The following is a 27322-nucleotide window of genomic DNA, read 5'->3' as shown; positions in this document are numbered from 1 at the left end:
CCGGTAAAAGAGAATGTTGTTTTTTTTTGTCGGAGTTCAACTTACCCAATTTAGGGTAGCTTAAACGCTGAAACTATCCCGATGACTGGACTTCTTTTTATAAAATCCTATAAACAATTGTATTCAGCTTACTCAGATGGACATTGACATAACATGTTAAGGGGATTCGCTCAATGCATATATTTTTCGAGTTTATTTTCAAAAAGTTCCAAGTGCCATTTGTAAACAAACCCGTTTTTCGATCAGTGCTCGATCAATTTACGAATTGCCAAATTCAAAAACGAACATCTACAGTTTTTTAGGTCAATAGCTACAATACAATAGCTTAGGCCGCTGCCAACATTTTTCAAACTTTATGTGCCCCCCCCCCCTTTCCTTCAAAATTGGAATTGGAAAAATCAGAAGGTAAAAAAAAATATTCCAAAAAAACTTCAAAATTTCCATGAAAATAGAAGTCTAATCAACTAAAGACAATCAAAAATGCACTTTTCTGATAATCATACTAAGCATGTTTGAGCTTGTTTAAAAAAGTTTTGAATTTTTGTGAAATTCTAATGTACAGCACCCTAAACAGCAACGAAAAAAAGCATGAAATTAAATATTCGTGAATACTTTGATATTTTGGAAACTTATGATGGCAAAACAACTGGACAGGTGTATAATGCATTTTAAAACACTTTTTCTTTAAAATGTTGAAACCATGGCTCGTATTTTAAATTTTTATGGTTTCCTCCCCTCGACTTTGGTCATAGTCGACGGGCATAAACTTCAAAAAATATTTGCAACGGCGAATACAAAGAGACGAGTTGTTCCTTTTAATTCCGCTATATATTTTAATATCTTGACAGATACGTATTTCGTCTACTACTTGCAGACTTCATCAGTGTTCTGTTCTCGACTGAAGGTTCATCGCTGGTGTATCCATATTTGTAGTTACTGTAGGTACTACCTCCTCGTTCTTCTTTTGTGCCTGTATAGGTAACAGCTTAAACAGCCACGTTGAGCCGTTACCTGAATCCTTGTTGAGTAAACGTTTGTTGCCTGCCTTGAAGATTTCCAAACTTTCAGCGACAGCCAGCTTCGATGGGTTAGTGATGTGTCTTAAGATGACCGCGTCGCTAGCTGTGATGTTATGTTTTTCCTCGATGATGTGTTCGGTTACTGCTGACTTGAAATGGGGACAAATCCTTTCCGTTTTTCCTCCATGGCAATTTTGACATATGTGTGTATATGCTCATCCAACCTGGTTTGCAGCAATCTCTTAGTTTGTCCAATGTAGCTCATATCACAGTGGCCGCAGGATACCTCGTAGATGCCGGGTTTGCCTAAAGTCGGTATGGGGTCTTTCGTTGAACCTAAGATGGATTCCAACTGGCTGTTTCTACTGCTGAACACTAAATCGATGCCAAATTTAGCCAGTTTTTGTCGTAATGGGCGTGTTATCCTGTAGTCGAATTCTACTGCTGCTCTTCGCAGTGGCTCTGCTGATGGCGTAAGGGTTGTGAGTGAAGTTCTGTGCAGTTTTCTTTCCTTCTTATCGATGATTGCTTGGATAGTTGTTCTGCTGTAACCGTTGATTTCCGCTGTTTCAAATATGTACTCCAATTCTTTCTGTTTTCCTGCTTCGCTGAGGGGTAAAGTTGTCATCCTATGTATAAAATAATGATATGCTGCCATCTTATGTTGGAATGAATGGTTTGACGTGGCTGGGATTGTTCTTCTGGTGTTTGTTGGCTTCCTGTAGATCTCGAAAGAAAACGAAGATGGGCAACCTGGTTCTCTTAGGATCAGGATGTCTAAGAAAGGTAACTTTCCTTCGACTTCCATTTCATAAGTGAACTTGATGCTCCTGCGTGCACTGTTTATGGTGTCCAGTACCGTTGTTAGTGAGTCCCTTTTGATGATGCAGAAGATGTCATCTACGTATCTCCACCAACGTTCTGGTAGTAGGTTTTGGTTTGTAGTTCGTGTTCCAAAGCTGCCATATAAACATCGCTCATGAACGGTGACAGTGGGTTACCCATCGATGCTCCCATCCTCTGTTGGTAGATGCAATCCCTGAACTGGAAGTAGCTCTGTTCCATGCATAATTTGACGAATGTTATATACTGGATCGTTTTTGTCTCCATGGTTCTCCCTCGTATTGTGATTGCAGCCAATCCCGTAGAGTTCCTATTGCGTTTTTACTGGTATGCTTGGGAATAGTGCTGTTACGTCGAAGGAAACCATTATTTCATCCTCAGCTATCGGTCCCGACTCTAAGAGCTCCTTTGTGAACACCTGCGAACTGATGATCGAACGGCTCGGGAAGGGTTTCGGCATACTCTTGAATTCCTCGACAAGCCACTTTGCGATCCGACTGGTTGGGGCATCCACTGCTGAAATGATTTCTCGCATCTCGTTGCCTGGTTTATGCACTTTAGGTAGTGCTTTAATCCTTGGTAGAGTTGGGTTCGGTACTCTCAACGATTTTGCAGTTTTCCCAACCGATTTCAAAAGGCCTGCACATTCTTTGATGGTGTTCTCTACTTTTTTGACCATATCGATTAGCGTGTATCCTCGTTGTAGTGAATATTTTTCCCTGTTTCCGAGTTTCTCAAGAAGTTCCTTGTCGTATTCGTCCCGGTCCATGATTACTACCCGGTTTCCCTTGTCCGCTTTTAGGTAGTACACGGGTTTCTCCTTGAGTTCCTTCACTACTCGTACTTCGGCGTTGTCCTGGTGTTTTGTTGTTGCTTCTCGTATTAATTTGGATACCGTCATCCTGACGCTGTTGATTTGTGCTGGAAGGAGCGGGGGAGGTTTTGTCTGTTTTCCGTCGATGCTGTTAGCATTGATAACAGTTTCGATGTCGATAACAAGGTTTTCCAGGTTTGGTTTTGATGATACCGCGTACTTAAGACCTTTGTTGAGTAACGTTAACTGTTCTTCTGAAAAAGTTTCAGAAGAACGATTAACAACGAACTCTTCTAAGGGTTTAACTACTGGTTTCATTGTAGGGGCAATGTGGGAAATCAGTTGTCGGAATTTGTTGTCCAGTATCTTGCGTTTCCTTTCTGATTCGCACTTCTCGGCTACCTTAACCTTCGTCAAAAGGCTTCGAATTCGATGGGGAATTCTTTGGCTAGTTTCAGATGGAGTGAATAGCATTCGAGAGTTTTGATACTCAGTCTACCGTAGAGTTTTTTGATGCTCTCTTTGACAAGCTCTAACTCCACCCTCCGGATGATTTTGCTGTCCGTATGACCCTTCGTCCTAATCTTGTGGCTAGTTGGTGTAACTCACCAGAATGTGCAGGCCTTTTGAAATCGGTTGGGAAAACTGCAAAATCGTTGAGAGTACCGAACCCAACTCTACCAAGGATTAAAGCACTACCTAAAGTGCATAAACCAGGCAACGAGATGCGAGAAATCATTTCAGCAGTGGATGCCCCAACCAGTCGGATCGCAAAGTGGCTTGTCGAGGAATTCAAGAGTATGCCGAAACCCTTCCCGAGCCGTTCGATCATCAGTTCGCAGGTGTTCACAAAGGAGCTCTTAGAGTCGGGACCGATAGCTGAGGATGAAATAATGGTTTCCTTCGACGTAACAGCACTATTCCCAAGCATACCAGTAAAAAACGCAATAGGAACTCTACGGGATTGGCTGCAATCACAATACGAGGGAGAACCATGGAGACAAAAAACGATCCAGTATATAACATTCGTCAAATTATGCATGGAACAGAGCTACTTCCAGTTCAGGGATTGCATCTACCAACAGAGGATGGGAGCATCGATGGGTAACCCACTGTCACCGTTCATGAGCGATGTTTATATGGCAGCTTTGGAACACGAACTACAAACCAAAAACCTACTACCAGAACGTTGGTGGAGATACGTAGATGACATCTTCTGTATCATCAAAGGGACTCACTAACAACGGTACTGGACACCATAAACAGTGCACGCAGGAGCATCAAGTTCACTTATGAAATGGAAGTCGAAGGAAAGTTACCTTTCTTAGACATCCTGATCCTAAGAGAACCAGGTTGCCCATCTTCGTTTTCTTTCGAGATCTACAGGAAGCCAACAAACACCAGAAGAACAATCCCAGCCACGTCAAACCATTCATTCCAACATAAGATGGCAGCATATCATTATTTTATACATAGGATGACAACTTTACCCTCAGCGAAGCAGGAAAACAGAAAGAATTGGAGTACATATTTGAAACAGCGGAAATCAACGGTTACAGCAGAACAACTATCCAAGCAATCATCGATAAGAAGGAAAGAAAACTGCACAGAACTTCACTCACAACCCTTACGCCATCAGCAGAGCCACTGCGAAGAGCAGCAGTAGAATTCGACTACAGGATAACACGCCCATTACGACAAAAACTGGCTAAATTTGGCATCGATTTAGTGTTCAGCAGTAGAAACAGCCAGTTGGAATCCATCTTAGGTTCAACGAAAGACCCCATACCGACTTTAGGCAAACCCGGCATCTACGAGGTATCCTGCGGCCACTGTGATATGAGCTACATTGGACAAACTAAGAGATTGCTGCAAACCAGGTTGGATGAGCATATACACACATATGTCAAAATTGCCATGGAGGAAAAACGGAAAGGATTTGTCCCCCATTTCAAGTCAGCAGTAACCGAACACATCATCGAGGAAAAACATAACATCACAGCTAGCGACGCGGTCATCTTAAGACACATCACTAACCCATCGAAGCTGGCTGTCGCTGAAAGTTTGGAAATCTTCAAGGCAGGCAACAAACGTTTACTCAACAAGGATTCAGGTAACGGCTCAACGTGGCTGTTTAAGCTGTTACCTATACAGGCACAAAAGAAGAACGAGGAGGTAGTACCTACAGTAACTACAAATATGGATACACCAGCGATGAACCTTCAGTCGAGAACAGAACACTGATGAAGTCTGCAAGTAGTAGACGAAATACGTATCTGTCAAGATATTAAAATATATAGCGGAATTAAAAGGAACAACTCGTCTCTTTGTATTCACAGTAATGCATTCTGCTAAAACGCTCAACCAAACCACAATTGCAACGGCCTTATAGGACCTTTAAAAAAATTCTAGAATTTCAGAGTTTTTACTATACTATACTATTGTCTTTCATATGATTATAGGACCTATAGAATTGTTGCTCTTTACTTATAAAAACAATGTCAAAAAATAAGTGTCAGAGGTCGCGATGGCTGTTATGACGTATTTCAAACTAACCAGAGATTTGTTTATAGAACCTTATTAAAAAAATGTCCAGAATGTAAAGAGTGCGGAATCTGGTCCTAAAATTGAATTAAATTGTTGATATTATTGTTCACAACTATAAATCTTTATTTTAGCTGCACAAGGACACTTTGTACGACCACAAAGGGTTTAAAATTGATTTTTAAATAAATTTTCAACTGCTTTAAAGCGTTTTGAACTGCTATCAGTGAATAATAAGATGCAGTTTTTTTTGCAAAAAAAAAAATTGTATAAATGGTGCAAATCAAAAATGTGTATAGAAATATAAACGAGTCCTTATTCTGCTAATCATATATGAATTTTTCCTATGCGTAAAATTATATTACTTTATTTACCATTTTTTGGTATTCATTTTTGAATTGAACTGTGGATTTTTTAAATTGTGTTTTAAAATTAAGCTTAAATTGGTGATTTTATTGTTCACAACGATAAAGCTTATTTTTCTGAGTACTATTATCCTGTATGACCGCAAAGGATTTAAAATGTAAAATATTGTCGTGATTTTTTTTGAATTTAAATTAAAAAAAAGTTTTAAGAAATGCTTTTTAATCGTGTTTTACCGTTGTTAATAAAAAAAATGTAAATAGGGCTTTAGGACCCTATTAGCTTACTCAGTTTGTCGGAGTTGATATTTATCTATGTTTCGGTACATTTAAACTAACGTGTAAATCTCAGTGACAGTCGACACTTCCAACTTGCTGTCAGATTTCAGATAAATAGAAAAGTGAAAGTTTTGGTATCGAGCAAGTGACGAGTATTTTTTTGAAATTTGATTTTTTCAATATTTTGTTTTACAAGTAATAGTCACAAAATTTCTATTTTGTTTGATTATTATTAACGCACGGAGAATTCTTACCGGCAGGCACATGCCGAGATCCTGTACAATAATGGGTTCGGCATCCACCGGAAGATCCAGCAGCCGTCGATTTCTTTCCTGTCGCGGTAGCATTGACGAATCCAGCCGTTCCTGTCGTTCATGCCGGAGGCTGACTGCGACCGTAGCCTCGCACGAATCTGCTTGTTCAATCCATTCTGGCACCGATAAGGAAGCGGCGCTGGGTGTTGTTTAGGAAGAGAATGACGCCTTCAAGGGCGTCCCAGCCGAAGTGCAATCAAATCAAGGTGAACCTACGAGATAGCTCCAGCTGGATGCCAAACCAGCCGGAGAAACTGCAGAAGTTGAAATCGAGTTTTATTGTTTGTTTTATAAGTAATATTTAATTATTTGTGAAAATGTACTCACCAGTTTAACCTGCTGCAATACAAACGGATGCATTCCTCCAAACCGAGACGTAACCAAGTACAACCTTATTTGAATGCATCGGAACTAACCGCTTCCGGCTACAAACCTTACGAATTCGTTGCCTTTACCCTGACAACTTCCGGAAAGCCAATCATGCTTTGTTTACAGCAGAATCTGTAAAATAGTTTCAAACTTCTTGAAAAACTGCATTGTTTTGTCTTTATTGGTCTTTTTCCTCTCTTTTTGTTTTTGACTAAACCAGCACGGATAGTCTACAAACACTGAAACACTCATCAGATTTGTTTTCAACATAAAAACAAACATTTGACACAAAAACACTTTCATTTACCGCACCGCGCATCAAACAACACCAGCAATCGACTGTTTTGTTTCTGTCTTCCACTTGAGCTGTCATTCTCAAACCAAATCTGAAACTGAAATTTAAACGCTTTTTATGTTTGCATTTCGAAAAATTTACATCAAATGTGCATTTACATGCTTTTTAAATTTTCAAATTAATGATTTGCCAGGAAAAAAATTCCATTTCCATGAGATTCGACCATTAAGTTGAATCTCATTTTACATGAAGGCACTTTAAATGCAATACAACTGTTTACGATGAATTTCAAAATTACATTGAGCATGTTTACATTAAAAACATGGTTTCAGTGTTGGGTAAATTTACATTTTTTTTTCTGTGTATAAAACACTCAAGGCAAACTGCGGGTTGAAGAAGCCCTCACCAACAGCGTTCCGGACGCACCGGAGAAAACTTTCCCCGCCGTCCTTGGGGACGTCACCCTCCGTAAAAGAAAACTCGATGCTCGATGTCGTAAGTTTGGTCTTTATCTTAGTTGACAGGGTTGTCGGCTTCTTGGTCTTGCGCGTGTTCAGTGGAGATGGCCTCTGCCGTTGACGGGCCGGACTCTGGTTCGGAGGAGGTAGTAACTGCGGTGGCCATTCATAGTGCAATGGCCCGTTTGTGGACTTGAACCGAAGACGCTTCCAGCGGGTCGAATATTTTGCGTAATCGATGCTCTTTGGGTGTTAGCTGCTTCCGCCGTCGAGTTGGATCCCTACGACTAAATTTGTATCCACACGTAGGTGATGTTGGAGTTTGATTCTTTGGTGGGCGATTGCTTTTCAAGTGGCCAGGTTCCAGAAAAGATAAAACTTTTTTTTGGTAGTGAAATTGGGTTTGAAACAAAAATAAAAACAAATTTGACAGTAGCGATTTATCATGTACCAAAAGGTATCATGATAAATGATGTATATTTACATTAGGTTTATTGGAAATTTACATTAGTTTTGAAAATTTACATTAGTTTTGGAATTTACACTAGTTCAAATCAACTAATTGTGATTGGCCAATGGGAATGAGAAGCTCGACTTGGATTGCAGTTGGAAAAGGGTGTGGCCTATGTTCTATTTTAAAATGATTGAAGCGGGCAGCAAAAGGAAATTCTGATTATAAAAAGTTGTTTCAAAGGTAGGGGACGCTTTCTCGTCGACGGCCAAGTGGAATAACGCTGGTCTGGAATCGAACGGACGACGGGTAGGATGTTTGGTGGTACTGCTGCTACCCGATGCCGACTGAGCCATCTTCGCATTTTATAAACGAGCGGCTTAAGCATCAACTTGTTCAGGTCGAGGCTCAGGCAGTGGGTCAGCGAAATATGAGAGCGATAGAAAGAGAACCAAATATAACTATTTTTAGTTCGGGTAGTTTTGAAGTCAACGTTTGGTAGAAATACATTGCGCGTTGAAAAACCGGCTGAAATAAGGTTTATCTTATAGAAGATACCCATAGGGACTCTCATACCAAATTTGAGCTCATTTGGTTGAAAACTGGCGTGTCGCTGGGTGGTTAAAGTTTACATGGAAATTACTATGGGAAACGCGTGCTTTAACTTCAAACGCTCCTACAAGCCAAGCGACAAACTTACACACTTACACTACACGGAGAAAAAAGAGTTCCCAAAATCGTGAACAACTTACTTTACTTTTTTTACTTTTATTGGCGCTACACCATTAGCTTGGCCTGCTGCACGATTCTCCGCCAACAAGCTCGGTCCATGGCTGCATGTCTCCAATTTCGCGGTGCACCCACACTTTCTAGATCGCTCTCCACTTGGTCCACCCACCTCGCACGTTGGACCCCCCTACGTCTTGTTCCTACCGGCTCCGACACAAACACCAACTTCGCAGGATTGATCTTCTGGTTCCATTGGCTCAATTGCTCGGTACGTTCCGGCATCCTTGCAACATGACCGGCCCACTGCAACCGTCCAGCCTTCGCGACCTTCCGGATGCTTGGTTCGTTGTAGAGTTGTGCAAGTTCGTGGTTCATTCCCCGCCGCCATCCGTCGTTCTCATATACGCCGCCAAAGATGGTCCTTAGCACTCGACGTTCGAAGACGCTTAGCGCTCGTATGTCCTCTTCGAGCATTGTCCACGTTTCGTGCCCGTAGAGGACGACCGGTCTTATCAGCGACTTGTAGATGGAACACTTCACGGAAAGAAGGTTTATCGTGAATCTTACTGAATTTCGGTTAAAAATCCTAATAAAATTGGTTGTTTTTTCAACCACCAATTTTTTTAGCTGGAAATCCTAAAAATAAATCCTGGATTTGACAGCTGGATCCAGGTCCTAAAAATGATAAATCCAGCTAAATTTTTAGTAAATTTTACTAATTTGCAAGCTGGAAAAATGCTGTCAATCTCAAAAGCTGTATGTTTTGAGAAGGTTTGTTAGCTATTTTAGCTAGATTTTATGGTATTCTAGGAAGTTTTATAGTTAGCCCAGCAAGTTTTTAGGCTGTTTCAACTAGTTTTTTTGGAATCATTCTCAAAATTTTCCATTGATGGCTGCGAAGCCAGGTATTTTCACACATCTTTTTAGCTAGTTTAGCTAACTTTGCCACTATTATTGGTAGGTGTTTTGGTTGGAATAGCTAATTTTTCCACTATTTCTACAAGTTTTCCTTCAAAAGCCTCCGTTGCTGCCTGCAAAGCACGCATTATTCACCCAGCCTTTTGGCTGATTTAGCTCGTTTCTTTTTTGTTCTTGCTTCGTTTTTCGGTAAGTCCAGCTAATTTTTCGACTGTTTTAACTGGTAATTTCGAAATCATTTTAAAAATCCCTTGTTGTTTTTTATTTTCAAAAAGACTTTTTGCTGGTGTAGCATGATTTTCCGCTATTCTTGGTACGTTTTTTGGTAGTCCAGCAAGTTTTTCGGATGTTTCAATAGTTTCAAGGCTTTTTAAACTATGTTATAGTTGATCATCCTTATAGTACGGCTTTGTTATTCTATTGACAAATTAAAAATAAATAAATACAGTAATACAAAAATACAAAAATACAAAAATACAAAAATACAAAAATACAAAAATACAAAAATACAAAAATACAAAAATACAAAAATACAAAAATACAAAAATACAAAAATACAAAATTCAAAAATACAAAAATACAAAAATACAAAAATACAAAAATACAAAAATACAAAAATACAAAAATACAAAAATACAAAAATACAAAAATTCAAAAATAAAAATACAAAAATACAAAAATACAAAAATACAAAAATACAAAAATACAAAAATACAAAAATACAAAAATACAAAAATACAAAAATACAAAAATGCAAAAATACAAAAATACAAAAATACAAAAATACAAAAATATAAAAATACAAAAATCAAAAATACAAATTAAAATTAACATAATTTTACTTAATTTAACTGAATTCAACTTAATTCAACTTGATTAAACTGAATTCAACTTAATTTAACTGAATTTAACTTAATTTAACTTAATTTAACTTAATTTTACCAAACAACTTTTAACAACAATTGAACTAAATTCTACCAAATGTAACGAAATTTCAAAAAATGTATCTTAGTTTAATTAAATTTAGCAAAAAATTCTAGATATAACCACACTTGACTAAATTAATTTTTTTTTACTATGTTCAGTTTAATTATACTGAACTTAACTTTACTTAATTAAACTTGATTTTTAATTAATCATGATTTAACTAAATTTAATTACATTTATCTAAATTTTACTGATTTTAACAAAATTTAATCAATTTAACTGAATTCTACTTTTTTCTAAATTCAACCAAATGTTATTCAAATTAACTTTCACTTAATTTAAAGTAATTTAACATTATTTAACTCTATTTTTTGATGTGCTTCAAAGGCATAAAGTGCCCTGCTCGTACGGATCTGTCAAACATTGGCCAGTCTATATCTAGACACTCTGTACCCGCAGCCTCCCCCCACGTAGACAGATGTCCATACAAAAAAAGTGGAGTGTGGACAAACGCCAGCCTCCACCTCCCCCGTCAAAGGGTTCACGACAAAAGGATGCCACCAATCGTCCAAACAAAAATTAGAGGCTCAACTTCTAACCTCTTTCCCTCAACACAAAAAAAAACTTCTTACCTAATCAACTGAAGATCTCAGCCCGCAGAAAGTCTTCCTGGCTTTTAATCCATTCACTCAGGCACCACCATCGCACTTGCACTTTCGACTTTCAAACACAGAATCGTCACAAAACTCCGCGAACTGAGCGGCTTAAACAGGATCAAACACGATACGAAACGTTCTCTTGCTTTGTGTTGGTCTCGAACTGATGATCTGTCAAAAAATCCATGCTGCCGGTTCCAGCTAGTTTTTCGGTAAAAAGTAGGCGAAATTGTGCTGAAACACCATTATTTTGGTGAAATCTCTCCTGTCATTTTGATTTGGGCTGTCAGTTTTGGATAGCAAATCAGCAATCAGGGTTAGCTGTTTCACCAATCCCAAGTTGGTAAATTTACCTGTTATTTTAGCTAATTTAACCAAAAAAATCACTGTTCCACCAATTTGAAGCCAGCTAATTTGAATTGTTAAATTTAAGATGGAACTCCTTTCCGTGCATACATCATTTTTGTATGGCCAGCTGCCAAATTTGTATGGAAAATTATATGGACAAACTAATGATGCAAAATGGCTTCTTTGGGCATACCGAAGGCACCAAAAAAGTTTCAGCCGGATTAAAAAATACAAAAAAAAAATCGAATGACCGAAATCTGAGAGAACTGCTCATATTTTAAATTACTTAATGAATTTAGTTAAACAATAACAAATATTTACCCAAAAAAACCATTGCCAAACTTAAGTTTAAATATTCAATTATGTGACAAAATGAAATAGAATAATTCTAAGCTGGCCATTAGGCTCTATTTTTATATTAGTTTTTCATTAACTTTACCTCTTGTTATATGAACAAAAATTAATAGCGATCATTTGATTCATAAAAAAAGACTCCAATATTTCTAAAGATTTAGAATGTCTTAAACAGCTTTTCCATACTCAAATATATTGAAATAGTGAAAAGAACCTTAAATTTAAAGTAAGTTACTAGAGCAGAAATGAGTGAATTCAATTGAAAATTGTACAAAATATTACAAAATTATTCAATTCGCAATTTTCAGTGTAAGAACGGGCCTTGACCGATCTTATGCACTAGGTTCCCGACGAACACGCACTGCCCTTACACCTACATCTCACCCTTGCTCTGAGTCAGTACGAGCAGCACGCTAGAACACGCTTTGAGTGTTCGTGCCAGGCATGCACACCTTCTTTTCCGGTTACGCATTTTAACTCGGCCGGGGGTGGTACATTACGTAGGGTTTGATGTAAGTATAAGCGCCTAACCATTTAAAGTGTGCCTATCAACTTTCATTAAAGCAAAAACTGTTTTATTTTTAGTTTGAATTCAAAAACTAGTTGTTATTTTACTGTGTAATGTTTTCTCCTGAAACCTTTCTTAGTGTTGAGTCGTGTTTATCTGTTGCTATTTCTTTTGTCGCGGTGTTTTGTTACAATTTTTAGTCCTAAGCATGTTGTAAAAGTTTACCAAAAATACAATAATAATATTTGTGTTAATCCTTTAACCGCTTTAACCATTCCATAAATTGAGTAAGGGCTCAAACCTCACTTGTTTGAAAAAAAAGGGTGAAGATTGAAAACAATTGACAGTAAAAGAGAATTTATTTTATAAAAATCAAGTATCAATAGTAAGAGAATGATGAGCGTCAATAGTAAGAGAATGATGAGCGTATTTTGAAGAATAAAAATGAGAAGCTAGATGTATTAGATGTAAAATTAGACAATAGTTTATAAATAGAGATACAAAACAAGCTTAGATTATAGTAATGATAATTTATAGGACAGAAAAAGAATTATTCAAATAAATAAATTCGCAATAAAATCAAAAAAAGATTAGGCGAATGTTAAATAGACTTGATATTACTAGTACATTAAGGAAAAAAGTATATAAAAAACAAAACTAAGTTTGTTACAGCAGCATCAATTGATAGAAAAGAGTGGAAAGCTTTGAGAGATAAGAGAATCAAAAGTTAGTAAAATTAAAATCAAATGTTGGATATTAAATAGAAGAATCAGTGAAGAATTGGGAATCAGAAGAGCAAAATAAAAGTAGGAGATAGGTGGTAGCTGAGAATGAAGATAAGAGAAACCCCATTGTGCGATGTTTCAGGTACATCCACAGCAGTTGACTCAACATACTGCGAATCAAAACAATACCGTCTACAATCACAAATTACTTCCCTTTCCCACATTGTCGCGCCCCTTTCTTTTAGCCGTCTCGACTCTGACCCGCGGTGGTCAAAGGTTTACGATCTGTTTCCACAGGCCACCAGCTAGGTCATCATGAAAACCAAGCCAACGTGGAGGTAAGAAAATTGGACACTCGCAAGGAACCAGAGCTATACTGTTCTGATCAAGATAATTCGGATGATCTAACAGAACTACGGATGTAGTTAGTTACGCTCCTTCCAGGATGTTCCTTACGTGGACGTCAACCGAAGAGCACGCAACAAGGTCAGTGCCATTGCATGCTCTTAGGTATCAATCCTTGGCCTGCAAAATATTACAAAATTATTCAAGAGTTAAAAATTATTTTCAAACAAGTATGCTCAGAATTCCCGACTTTTCCCGACTTTTTGACAAAAAATCATAAATTCCCAACTTTTTCCCGATTTTTGGCGGATTTTAGCGAATTCCCGACTTTCCCGATTTCCCGACTTGAGTCACTGAGTGGCCACCCTGCCGAAAATGCATTCCGCTTTCCGATTAAAAATCATGTTCGTTGATAAAATCATGACAATTTGAGAAGTTTAAAATAATGACTTTCATGAACATTTTCTTAACTATAGTTAAATAACTTTTTAAACTTGTCAAAATTTCATGAAAGAACTTTTCACTTGAGGTACAGTGATTGTTCGGTAACTGGGCTGAGAACGTAGCCCAGTAACCGAATGCTGCTCGCTAACTGGGCTGAACGAAAAATAACGAGGGGACAACCAATGCATAATATTTTCCTGGTGAAATATAAAAATAATGTTAATCAAATTCATTTGCAAAGCTTACTTTTTATATTTCTGAAATTGTGACTTGAAATTGAATATAAATTTTAAAAATGTTTTTTTATTTATTGATCATGATTTTTGCATCGATTAACCCCTCGGGCATTTCGGTTTGTTTTGGTTTTTGACGTTTGTCTGCTTTTAACTGGGCTACGGCCCAGTTATCGAGCGCCCAGTTAAAAAGCAGCCCAGTTAAACAACGCCCAGTTACCGAACAACTACTGTACTTTGAACACTTCTCTACCACGGTCAGTATGTTTCTAAACCATTCCTTACGTATTTTAATTGTACTCTTCATTTTGCGGAAAAATCGCAAACCTATCAAAGTCACCCCGGGTATCAAAGTCACTCCGTTTTACGGTATCAAAAAATTTAAAAATATGAAAACCCCTGGTGAGGATGGCATTTTTTATTATTGTTTTGTGATTTTCAAAGCCCTTTCGATATCAACGTTGATCGAAAGGCACGGCGTCGGGTAATGATATGATCGAAAGACGCGCTAACATTTTGGATCGTCGAGATAATAGTGGAGTAAAATAACTGTGTGTGAGTGATTTTGTGTGTTAACCAGAAAGACCTTCCCATAGCATCGTTGCTCGGAAGGCTCACCGACGGGTCTGTTATGAATGTCCTCCCCATAGCATCGTAGCTCGGGAGGCATCGAAAAGCCAATACCTCTACTAACCAAAAAAAAATAATCACGTGATGCTTGAAGGAGATGCTGTGGATTCAACGGTCTCATGCGGTATCAACAGGTATAAAGTATGTAAAAAAAGTATTTACACCCCTTGAGCTAAATGCACATTTTGTGATGAAATATGGGTCATTCCTTCTTTTCTACCTGTATTGCGCAATTGAAAACTTTAAACGGCCGTATCTAAAAACACCCCAACTTATTTTTTTTATTTGACCTCTCCATCGTGGCCCGGCCAATTTTACATAAGAATCACCTATCGACAGAAATGAATATGTTTCGTTCCAGAGATATCGAATTTTAAAGTTTTGCGTTCTCGAGATTACCTACACAGAAAAAAAAATCGTGGTAATATTACATCTGGGAAGGGGTACATCTTTTATGTCAGAAAAAAGGTGTAATTTTACCTCTTAAAATGCTAAAATTTACTTCTAAAAAGTTGAAAATTTGCATCTGATAATGTGTAAATGTACCTCGGAAAATGATTAAATTTACCCATAAATGACAAATATTATAGCTAAAAATATGCAATTTTAGTCATTTACTGCAGAGTTGATTGGGGAAATACTGAACTGTCATTATTTAAGAAAAACATAAACAAAACATATTACGAAGATTTTTATTCTTTCAGAGGACTTTTACAATTACGGTGATTCGGTAGTAGCCAGTGGCCATTATCCTGCCGGTATGGGAAGCTGAAGCCTTTGCCGAAGAATTGGCCAAACTTGTTGAAGCTGCATAGAACTTGCTCGAGCGGGCGCACCGAAAAATGACCTACTGGCGACATTAGCTATTCTTCCAAATCCTAGTCGATCTTCACCGGAAATGGAACCACTTTTTGTTGAATCCGATTTGCAATCAGGTTCTCAGTTGTCCGGAAAATGCGTTGTTTTGCTCCCGCACCTTGTAGAGCTCTGCGTTTGAACGGTGCAGACGTTGGTAGACTGGAGAAAAAAAAATGCAAAAAGATATTCGTTATTAGAAGTGTTTTTATAATTAAATTAATGAAATTTTGATAGAATTACTTACTCTTAAAAGAATTGTTCGTTTAGTTTTGTCGACGAAAGAGCACATCTCAGTCATCAAATGGTCGACTTCGATGAGAAAACCTTCTGGACCAGCTTCTTGAAATCTTCCCACAGCTCAACATTCTGAGACTTCATGTCCGGTTGATAAGGCAAGAGTTCGCATTTGTCTTCTGCGAACCTTCTCGGTGGCGGTTTTGGGCGGACTCCCGGAGATTGTGCCCAAACTCGCTCGAGTGAGAATCGGGCGGTGGACGGCGACGTGTACGGACCAGAAGTTCTCACGATTTCGGCTTTGGCGAGTCCATTCCGATCCGATCTCGGGTGGAACCAGCTGCAGCACCTCGTACTACGGTCCATTGTAGACCAGAGCTTGCGTGAGTCTGAGACTGTTTTGTCTTTTCTGTGACGTTCAAAAAAGCTGCAAAATGTTCAAGTTTATTATATAAACAAATGTTCATCGACGGCATTCTAAAGATAACCTCAGAATTTTTTAGCGGTTCCAGCGGTCAGATGTTTTTCGCCATCGATAGCCGGTCGGTCGGTGCAAATGTCACGTCTAGCCAAAATCTATCAATCGCTGTGCACTTCCGGATGGAACACCAAGGACACGCCTCCTGGTCCAGCTGGACGTTCTGTATGTCCAATCGCAGAACGATCTAATCTCAGCGATGCTTAAATCTTTGGATGTTGATGTTTTTCGAAGGCCAGCGCCGGATTCGCAACCAGAACCCAGCAGATGGCTTGTGAAGGAATCTGGGGGCGAAACAGGAGAGAAAATGGCGGATGGGAGTGGGAGCGGGTCAGCTTATGAAACTGAAATCTCCTGCACCTTCTGCGGCGCTGGCCGCCTGCTTCTTGAACACTTTCTCGGTGTTTTTCGTCAGCTCCGGCACGTCATCATCGTCTCCTGCCACGGCGGAGTTGGTCAGCTTCTCCAGCTGAGTAAGACCCTTCAGATCCAACCGGGCGATGATGCTCGACAGCATGTCCTCAATCTGTTTTGTCGATGGCCAATGTGAGGGTCGCGAGTGTGGCCTGCGTCTCCGGATTGTTAAAAGGAATCACGGTTCCGCCATTCTTGATCATGACCTCCTCGATTCCGGGGATCGAATTCACGCCGAGTTTCATTAACGACAGCTGCAGCTTCTTGTCGTCCAAGGCCAAGTTTGTGTGGATAATCTTCCTCTTGCGGTGGGGCATGCCTTTTCCGTCGATACGGCCTTCCGCGGCCTGGGTCTGCAGTTTCTTCAGCTCTTCCGCGTTCCGCCGCGCTTTCCAGTTTTTGTGACAAATGTCGGGCAGAGAGGACTGTTGATTTAAGAAAAGAAGTTAAAATAAGACTTGATGGGCTTGCCATCTCCCCTCAGATGAGCTTAAGCAGGCACTGGTCATTTCCGGCTAAAATTCTGGTCAATTTGTCCGAACAAATAAAACTTCGCTATACACTGAAAGAAAGGCACATAGCAATATCACATGTTTCACACGTGAATCTGCCCCATACTACTTTCCATATGAATGTCCCGTGCAAATCACTTGGATAATTTGCATGGCGCGACTCGGTAAATTCAAAAGCAAAACACGTTAACTTCACGTGACGACGCACATGAATTTGCAATGCTTTTCTCATGAATGTTAAATGAGTTTATAGTGTAAGTCAAATGTTTTTTTCCAACGGTATTCAGGTGTGTAGAATAAAGACAATGATTTTCTTATTTTTTAAAATTTATTTCACGGTTTCAAACGTGGTTTCAAACAAAAATAAGTTTTATTTTTCTAAATCAAACATCTGTTTAGATACATGTAAAATATATAAAATCACACATTTCACTTCTGGCCATCGAGACATTCAAGAAGTACGGCCCTGCTGGACCGGTGAATCTTCATGGTCAACCTCGTTCTCGAACGGGCCCAAACTGGCCGACCAAAGGTCCACTAAGACGAGCAAACAATTCTTGATCCGGCAGCTGACGGATCCCTAGCCCGCCCTTGATGTTCTTGGTGAATCTCGAGAAACAGCACCGGATCGACGTAGATTCCGTAAAAGACTTTTGGCCGGTACCCGATCTTCTGGAAAAATGAAATGAGTCCGCATTAATGTCAATCAAATGTACAGTTTTCTCTTGGTTTAACTTACCACCAGTGCACAAATATAAAAAAAATGTAATTTATTGGCAAAAATAACATTCCGTTCCGAAATGCTACTTTTGAACCAGCACCGTCCGTGGCCATCTTACTAATGGAGAATTTTTCGCAACACGTATTTATTTCAAATCCAAAACATTTCAACCTCACGTGTTTTTCACATCGATATTAGAGGAAATGTCAAATGGGGCAAATCTAAGTGAAATTCATGTGAACATGAAGTGAACAGCATTCGGAAAAAGAGTGAAAGGTCTTTCGATAGCGATCAGCTGATTTGGGATGATTTTCACGTCCATTTGGCATGTAAATCATGTGAAGGTCAAAGGAAAAGCACGTGAATTTAATGTGTTGATTTTTGGAGACTCTCACGTGAAAAAACACTTGAGATTCCTATGTTGGTTTCTTTCAGTGTAGTAGCAAAAAAACGGCCTTTGTCACCCCATTGTTGAGCAAGCTTAAGCAAAGCTTCTCAGGTAGGAACTGATACGAATCCTGAATTTTCGGACAAGTACCGGCCACAAAACTTACCAATCCCGCAATAATCTGCATTCTGCTGTCCTTTATTGAAAACATTGCACTAGTTTTTGTTTGACAGTTGTCAAAGATATTTGTAAATACACTGAAAATACGCCACACGTTTTATTCAAGTGCCCAAACACTTGAATGATTGAATAAAGCCACATCATAGATTTAATTGGTTTGTGTTTCAACACCATTCCAAACCATTATCAAATGCAAGTGTTTAGGCGATTGAATTTTTGGTATTTTTTGACATGTTATTGTCATTCGGGTGGCTCAAGCTTTTCAAGTGTTTTGCTCATGAATTTGTCCCACTGCCTTTAACTATTCAAAGTGAAGAGCAAAACACTTGAAATTGATCTTAAGATCTACCCAAAACAGGCACTATTCAAAGTCAACGTAAAGTCCACATGAATTTAATGTGTTTCACTGATTGATTTTAGAGCAGCTTTCATCGAAGGCTAGAAGCTAGGCTAGGACGAATAGCGCAAAAAACTCACCCGTCTTCAACTGGCCAGCCGGCGCAGTGGAAGCGTGCACGACTAGCAAGCGAGAACCTGTATTTCGCTTGTACGTATTTTTATTTTTCAACACCATTTAAAATTCAAGTGTTTGGCTATTGACATTATTTCATGGCCAGTCACCGAAATTTCAAGTTTTTTGCGATTGATATTTGAGTGCTCTGTACAGCAGGGCCAGATCATGTGTAGAACACTTCGTTGAGCTGTGTAAGTTTTGCTCAGTGTACTGGGTAGGTTGAAAATTGCATCTAAAGAGAGATAATTTTACTCATTTTTAGTGACAAATGTGTTTGGTTAACTTTTCTGCTGTCATTCAACAGAAACAGACTTAAAATTACACATTCCTTTTTACTCATTCTATTTTTAAAGCTTCCATTTTTACATTATTTTTTTCTGTGTGCTGCTGTTTTGGCTCACAAAGGTGTCCGCGTCCGTCTCCTGGCTGTGGCCGCGTCCGGATTTGATTCGCTTCGTGGACAACTCACTGACCACCGGCGCTACCAAAATGTTCACTCAAAAATAAAATTACCGGTTGAAAGGGTTAAAAGTATCCTTTTAAACGGTATTCGAAGTTTACCCTTTGCAAAAGGGTACATTGTATCCTTTTAAAAGGGTGAAAACCATCCTTTTAATTCACCTCACTGGCTTTACCCTTTCCAAAGGGTATCTTTCTTTGCTGCAAACGATTCCAGCGCCGCCCTGCATTTAAAAATAAGAACTTCAAATGTCATGCTTGTTTTTGGCGTGTTTGGTTCGGCTTGAGGCATCGGTGCCACTTCCGTAAATTTTTGGTCTTATCGACTATGTTTCGGGTATTCCGGACTACTTCCTTCCGATATAGGCCAACCAGGACGTGGTGAATGGTAAGACCGGTTGGCAAACTTGTAAATAGATCACTGATAAAAAAGTTCCAATCTTTTCAGGCTCCGTCACCAAGGTCTGTTTCTTCCGCAGCTCGAGGTGACAGCAAAGTGTTTTACCCGGCGTATCACCCCGCCACGATGTCGTGTTCTCCGACGACGAGTGCCGGATGACGAAGCTGGAGTGCATCCTGAATGCAGGCTCCGGACACTGTCGACGAGGAGAACACCCAGCTGATATTCGAGCTCCCGTCGAATTCAACTAGAACCAGCGCCGTGAATAGGGCACGATTACGGTGAAGCGTCACGGTGAAAACGGATCTGTGCTAAATTTCCGTCGAAATTGACGTTGGCGAGACGTTGTGGCGAGACGTTGTGATCGCGAGTGCATAGTTGAATCCCAAAGCATGTTTATGTTCGAGAATTTTTTTATGTTGAACAGTAAATGTTAGTTTACAAAAATAAACAAACTTTTTATCCGAACAAAACCTAATTTTCAAAGAACTTATGAATATTACAATAGATGGCAGCACTGTTTCAACGAAACAAAATTGACTTATAGATGTCGCTAGTGAGCGCACCGTTCTGTTAACAGTATCCATTTAAAGGGTACTGGGCAAGTACCCTTTTGAAGGGTTTTGCTCTCGTACCCTTTCAAAAGGGTGACGACGGGTAAAGTTGAAAAAAGGATAGAGAGTACCCTTTTAAGGGTTATTCTGAATGTGAGTGTTTGTTTACATTTTGTACTTAGGCGTACACGGTTGCACGAGAACGACGAAATGAAAGAAATTATGTAGTCGAATTAAAAGTAAAAACTTTTAAATCAGTTAGCAATGAGATTTTCAAAAACTGTAGCAGTAAAAGTTTTCATATTCAAAACAAGAAAAAAACTTTTAATGGAGCAAATTTTGACCACTTTTTATTTTAACAGTAAGTTACTTTTGCCATTTCAGTAATATTTTTTTGTGTGTGTGTACTAAAGCCCTATGTCAATTTTTATGTACAACGGTAAAAAACACGATTAAAAACCATTTCTGATCACTTTTTTTCATTTTAATGCAAAAAAAAAATTACAAGGCAACGTTTTTTCGATGGATCAACTATGGTCCCCTTGAAACGAGCTGTCAAGTAGGAGCTTTTCTGTCAAGAAGGACCGAGAGGATAATTTTTCAAAATTGGGTCCTAAAATGAAGCTTAGATTGCTGATATTATTGTTTACAGCGATGAAGCTTATTTTTCTGAGTACAATGACCCTTTGTACGACCACAAAGAGTTTAAAATGGATTTTAAAATCAATTTTGAAAAATTAACCTCACGGTTTTCTTGACAGAAAAGCTCCTACTTGACAGCTCGTTCCAAGGGGACCATAGTTGATCCATCGAAAAAATGTTGTCTTGTCAAAAAAATTGTTTGCATTAAAATGAAAAAAAGTGATCAGAAATGGTTTTTAATCGTGTTTTTTACCGTTGTACATAAAAATTGACATAGGGCTTTAGTACCCAATTGATTTAAAAATCCATTTTAAACTCTTCGTGGTCGTACAAAGGGTCATTGTACTCAGAAAAATAAGCTTTATCGATGTAAACAATAATATCAGCAATCTAAGCATCATTTTAGGATCCAATTGGGTACTAAAGCCCTATGTAAATTTTTATGTACAACGGTAAAAAATACAATTAAAAATCATTTCTAATCACTTTTTTTTTTTCATTTTAATGCAAAAAAAATATTGACAAGACAACATTTTTTCGATGGATCAACTATGGTTTCCTTGGAAAGAGCTGTCAAGTAGGAACTTTTCTGTCAAGAAGGACCGCTAGGTTAATTTTTCAAAATTGATTTAAAAATCCATTTTAAACTCTTTGTGGTCGTACAAAGGGTCAAAATACTCCAAAAAAAAGCTTTATCGCTGTAAACAATAATATCAGCAATCTAAGCTTGTATCATTTAAGTTTTGTGTACTTGTTGTTGAAAAGACGAGGTGGTTTTGTGCCTTTTTGAAGGAGTGTCTTGGAATATGCTAGACACATCTCAAGGGGGCTTTTGTCCATCTCCTAATAAAGAAAATGAAAATGAAATGAAATTATCACTAAAGTGTTCCGAATTTCTCGCAGACCTTCAAGTAAACTAAGTTTTAGCAGGGTAAAAAGACGTCCAGTAGTCTTGAGGTTTGAAACGAGAATGAACATTTATTTCCAATCAACAACTATGGTAACTATGTTAACTGGTCAACTGGTCGTAGGTTACTATGCTTCCAATACTCCTCCTTAAACTACGACCATTGAAAAAACTTCCCTAACGGACTAAGCGGCGAACCCGATTGTTCCCCTGACTCCTCCTCAATCGGTATCGCCTCCATCTCCTAGCCCTTCGGCGGACTCACGCGCCATCCGACTTCCTTCGAACTCCTCCTGCATCATACGAACGTCCCGAAGAATCCGAGTTTTCGCAGCCTCCAGCGACATCTTCGAGCTCTCCACATCCTGGACCAAGGAATCACAGCTCACCGGCAGTCCCATCAGCAACAACGCCACGAGCATTGGTTCTCCAATCACGTAACCGTTATCCTCTAGACCACGAGCCAGTGCCATGAACTCGTCCACGTAGGATTCCACGTCGGCAAACTCGTCCAGCGCGATAGACAGCAACCTCTTGAACGCCGGAACCGTAAATTCGCTCATTCGTCCTCTTCCTGGTTCACGTACGGCAGCTGCTTGACCTCTCGCATCAGCTCCGCCGTCGAGATTGGGTCCGTTCCCAGCTTCACAGTCAGGTCGCCGCATGACCTCGACACTCAGTGGACCGTCCTCCAAGAAATAATCGTCCTTCACTGTAGCAGGCTGTGGATAAAAATCCGCGACAGAAAGTGTACCGGAACAAACGTCATCGTACTTGCCTTGACAACGGCGCTCCCGGCCGCTGTGCCTCGACTCTTGTTGACAAGTGTCAACGGGTCTATCTTGTTGCGGCGGGAGCGCAAGGCCAGCCTCCCCACGAGCTTCACCATCACCGTCTACCGCAACGGTCCGATCGTTCGTGCCGGACTGCTCATCCTCTGCAACCGGTTCTGCCGTCTTCTCCATCAGTTTCGCCGTGTTGACCAGAAACGCCCTCTCCGGTCGACACACGACCGATTCGTCCATCTTCGGCGACAGCTTCATCTCGGCCAATCGATACAGTCCGCCCTCCTCTCGCCCGGAAGCGACCTGCTTACCGTCTTCATCCAGTATCTTGCACTGCTTTGCCGTGAAGATCACCATGTGGCCCTCTTTACAGATTGTACTCACCGAGAGCAGATTCGAGGCCAGGACTGGGATCTTCAGCACTCCGCGAATGTCCAAGCTGCCGTCTGGATACTCCAATGCCACGTTTCCTCTTGAGACCGCCGTCATCGAACCGTTGTTCGCCGTTCCAACGACGAACTGCACAGACTCCTCTCCGTTGAAGTTCTGTTCCGAAGTTGCCAGGTGACACGATGCTCCTGAGTCCAAGTACCATGCGCCTGCTTGGATACCTCCCGTCGTGTCCGTGCTGAACCAGGCTATAGGCTTCGATTTTTCGATCCGCTTCTCTGGACACTTGGCCGCAAAATGTCCCGGCTTGTCGCATACAAAACATCGCTTTTCTGATCTTGACTGCAGCGGCTCCCTGGTCCGACTCGAACTTGTACCCCTGGTACAAAATGCACTGTCGTATCCGGCGTTGGTCGGCCCCTTCTCGTGCTTCACGTCTTGCAGGATCTTGGCCTTGACGCTTCCACCTGCAGCTACTTCCGAACCACCGTTTCCATTTGGTGTAACTTCCGGAAAGCTTCCTCCGCTGCGGCGAGTTCTCGGCATCTTCAAAACTTGTCCGCTACTTGAAAAAATTTCTCGGCTTTGTGCGAAGGCCCATAACCTTTTAGCAGGGTAAAAAGACGTCCAGTAGTCTTGAGGTTTGAAACGAGAATGAACATTTATTTCCAATCAACAACTAAGGTAACTATGTTAACTGGTCAACTGGTCGTAGGTTACTATGCTTCCAATACTAAGAAAGCTTGCGAGCATTGCAATTGGGTACTAAAGCCAATATTTATGTACAACGGTAAAAAACACGATCAAAAACCATTTCTGATCACTTTTTTTCATTTTAATGCAAAATAAATATCGACAAGACAACATTTTTTCCATGGATCAACTATGGTCTCCTTGGAACGAGCTGTCAAGTAGGACCTTTTCTGTCAAGAAGGACCGTGAAATTATTTTTTTAAATTCAATTAAAAATCTATTTTAAATCCTATGCGGTCGTTCAAAGAGTCATTGTACTCAGAAAAATAAGCTTTATCGTTATGAGCAACGGGACCGTGGTGTAGGGGTAAGCGTGGTTGCCTCTCACCCAGTCGGCCTGGGTTTGATCCCAGAAGGTCCCGGTGGCAAACTTTGAGACGAGATTTGTCTGATACCGCCTTCCGTCGGACAGGGAAGTAAATGTTGGCCCCGGTCTAACCTAGATGTTAGGTCGTTAGCTCAGTCCAGGTGTAGAGTCGTCTCCCTGGGTCCTGCCTCGGTGGAGTCGCTGGTAGGCAGTTGGACTAACAATCCAAAGGTCGTCAGTTCGAATCCCGGAGTGGATGGAAGCTTAGGCGTAAAAAGAGGTTTACAATTGCCTCAACAATCAAGCCTTCGGACACCTAGTTTCGAGTAGAGTAGAGATCCTAAATAGGGAGACTGGACGAAGTGAATTTGACGTACCCAAACAGACGCGAGTTTGACGTATCCTAACGAGCATTTGCCTTTACGCCCAGCAAAACTTATCAGTGTTGCCAAGCTCAAAACATACGTTGCCAGATCGATTTAGCAAGCTTAGACCAGTCTCCTATTTAGGGTCTCTAGTTTCGAGTAGGAATCTCGCAATCGAGAACGCCAAGGCAATGCTGTAGAGCGAATAATTTGATTTTTTGATTCGTTATGAGCAATAATATCACAAATTTAAACTTCATTTTAGAACCCAATTACATTAACACCTAAAGGTTAATTGCGAGGTTAATTGAGTAACTTTTTCTTTTAAATATTGCCGATTCAAAGAAAAATGGCCATCTCGCCGGCGACGGGGCACCTTGTTCTTCTCCGCGCCAGCCTAAAAACTAATGTTTTGAAACAGAACATCAAGGATTTCGAGTAGCTGTGACGAAAAACTGTTGATTTTCAGGCAGTTAGGCAGATTTCATGCAGTTTTTCGTTGCTGTTTTGCAAACCCCTAAGGGTTTCATGCAGATTTTTGTTGACGAAATATTTTTTGGTTTGATTTTCGAGCTGCGCGGAGAAGAAACCGACGGAGCCTTTGGACAAGTTTCATTTATTCGGCAATAACGAGGTGAACCCAACTGAAAGGCGGAATTCCGAACATAGATAGATATTTTTTCTGAGGCATCTAGTTCAACTCAGAATGCTTTGGAAGTAAACTTTTGCATGTTTTTTTTTTTTCTACAAACCATTTGATTTAAAATATTGTCGGAGTCAGACAATTTCAACAGCACTTGTAAACTATCACTGCAACGATGCAAAAACAAATATCGTTCCACACTCGATCAGTGCCACACGCGATGTTTATACACTGGCCGCCAGTTATGAAAACTCTAATGCAAGAGACAAAAGGACGCAAGAATTTATGCTTATTCTTCACATTGTGGTTCTCAAGTTCGAATTGTATTTGTGTGTGTATCTATCATTATGTTGTGCTACCGCACACGCAAAACGGACATTAGGTAAAAATTTCTAATTTTTAGTATTTTTTGAACTTATGTTCTAGCTTATCAAATTATACCTAAAAATTGGTATTTTTTTCTTCCTAAAATTTAGTATTTTTTTAGAACACTGAAGTACCTACTTCTTAAAAATTCCTAAATTTTAGTATTTTTAGTTCAATAATTGTGTTGTGATCACGGTGGTCACTCCAAATATATGGCATTTATTTCATAAGTTAATCCGTATGTGCATCCATATTTACGTGCATACACCATTCCTCTAAGAATTTTATTTCAGTGTTTTTCACAGCTGTCATCGCAAACGCGCGCACTGTTTACAAACAACAACAAAATCAATCTGTCTCAAATACATTTCCCGGCCGGGCGATTCGCTGGCGCTCTATTATCATCCGGCAATTTCATGGGCCAACAGCTTCGTCGTAGTAAATCCGGATTTTCCATTGTTTTGTGTTGAATTTAGTGGGTGTTCCGGACTAAGTAAGGCACCAGCAATCGAGATGGTGGTAACCCAGGAGGACAAGTCGATCGTGCTGCAGGACGTTGACCCTCAGGAGACGGAGGACGACGGGGCGGTGGTGGTGCTGGACTCCAAGCGGAAGGGCAAGCGCACCGTAATCAAGACTTTGTCACGGCAGACGTACTTTTGCCCGTGTTTAGCCTGGTTGATCCAGAGAAACTCAAGCCGAGCGATTTGGTGGGCGTAAACAAGGACTCGTACCTCATCCTGGAGACACTTCCGGCCGACCGAGCAGTATTCGGACATTGGTGGGTTGGACAGGCAAATCAAGAAATTGATTGAGGCCGTCGTGCTGCCGACGATGCACAAGGACAAGTTCAAGAACCTGAGAATTCATCCACCGAAGTCGACCTACCTGAAGCTGGACGGCCGGCCAGTAGTTGGTGCAGATGTTCATCGGAGACAGTGCCAAGCTCGTCTGGGACGCACTGGCCAAGGAAAAGTCGCCGGTGGTTTAATTTCTTTTATTTGTGAAATCCTTGGTGAAATCAGCTTTTTGTATTGTTAGATATGATGAAAAAACGATATTGACCGCCCCCTCCTCTCCTTTCTCCACCCATGTGACAACTCGTTGGGTTGCGAACAGGCGCGCGTATTTTTTCAACTTGCTATTCGGCCCCACGATGAACATAAAGATCCGTTCCTGCTTCAACCACTTTGTTATCTCTCGATCCCTGTTGTCCACCAAACTGCTCGGAGTCACGATCAGAACCCGCTTCACAATCGGCTGCCCGTAAGGTCCCTGATTCTTCAAGGTGTAGATCAACGCCAACGTCTGCAACGTCTTCCCCAGTCCCATCTCGTCGGCCAAAATCGCTCCAAACTGTTCCGAGTCTTCGCGTTTCATTACCAAAACGCATTCGTACAGAAAGCTCACCCCTTCCCGCTGGTGAGGCCGCAAATGCTTAGCCACACAGTACGGAACGCAACCCTTTGTTATACTTCCACTGATCGAACGAAGGCTCCCGCATCGTCAACGGAACAAAGTCCTCCGCAATCGCTTCCTCCCCACCGTACCAACCTGCTCGACACCACAATCGGACTCCCGGCGCCCATCGACTCCACTGGCGGCCTAAACCCTCCTCTCGCCTCGAATCGAATCCTCTTCACCGGCACATCATTCTCCTTGGCCACCTCCCCATCAATCCGCTCCACCAGTTCAACTTCCTTGCTCAACCGCGAACCCTCCTCCAGCTCCTCCCCCTTCACCAACCCGGAGCTCCCAATCACCTTGCCGTCCTCGTCGCCCAACGTGACGCTCTTCCGGCCACGATGGTCAACGTTCCATCGCCCTCCCACGTTTTGTGCTTTTTGGTCGTTATTTTGCCCCAGTACACTTGCGTCGTCGTTGGTT

General features: G+C 40.5%; 1 long non-coding RNA gene and 1 pseudogene across 1 annotated transcript; one reads left to right on the top strand and one right to left on the bottom strand.

Annotated features, from left to right (window-relative positions):
• The first annotated feature begins 5920 nt into the window (after positions 1–5920).
• On the top strand, positions 5921–6559 carry LOC119771248. Its single transcript, XR_005279114.1, has 2 exons — positions 5921–6056; positions 6122–6559. It is a non-coding gene; the product is annotated as an uncharacterized LOC119771248 (long non-coding RNA).
• Positions 6560–16292: 9733 nt separating this feature from the next.
• Positions 16293–17214, bottom strand: LOC6051175 (annotated as a pseudogene).
• Between the last annotated feature and the right edge of the window lie 10108 nt (positions 17215–27322).

The sequence above is a fragment of the Culex quinquefasciatus genome, chromosome 1 (assembly GCF_015732765.1).
Source record: "Culex quinquefasciatus strain JHB chromosome 1, VPISU_Cqui_1.0_pri_paternal, whole genome shotgun sequence".
Lineage (NCBI taxonomy): Eukaryota > Metazoa > Arthropoda > Insecta > Diptera > Culicidae > Culex > Culex quinquefasciatus.
This window is presented reverse-complemented; position numbering and strand designations above follow the sequence as displayed.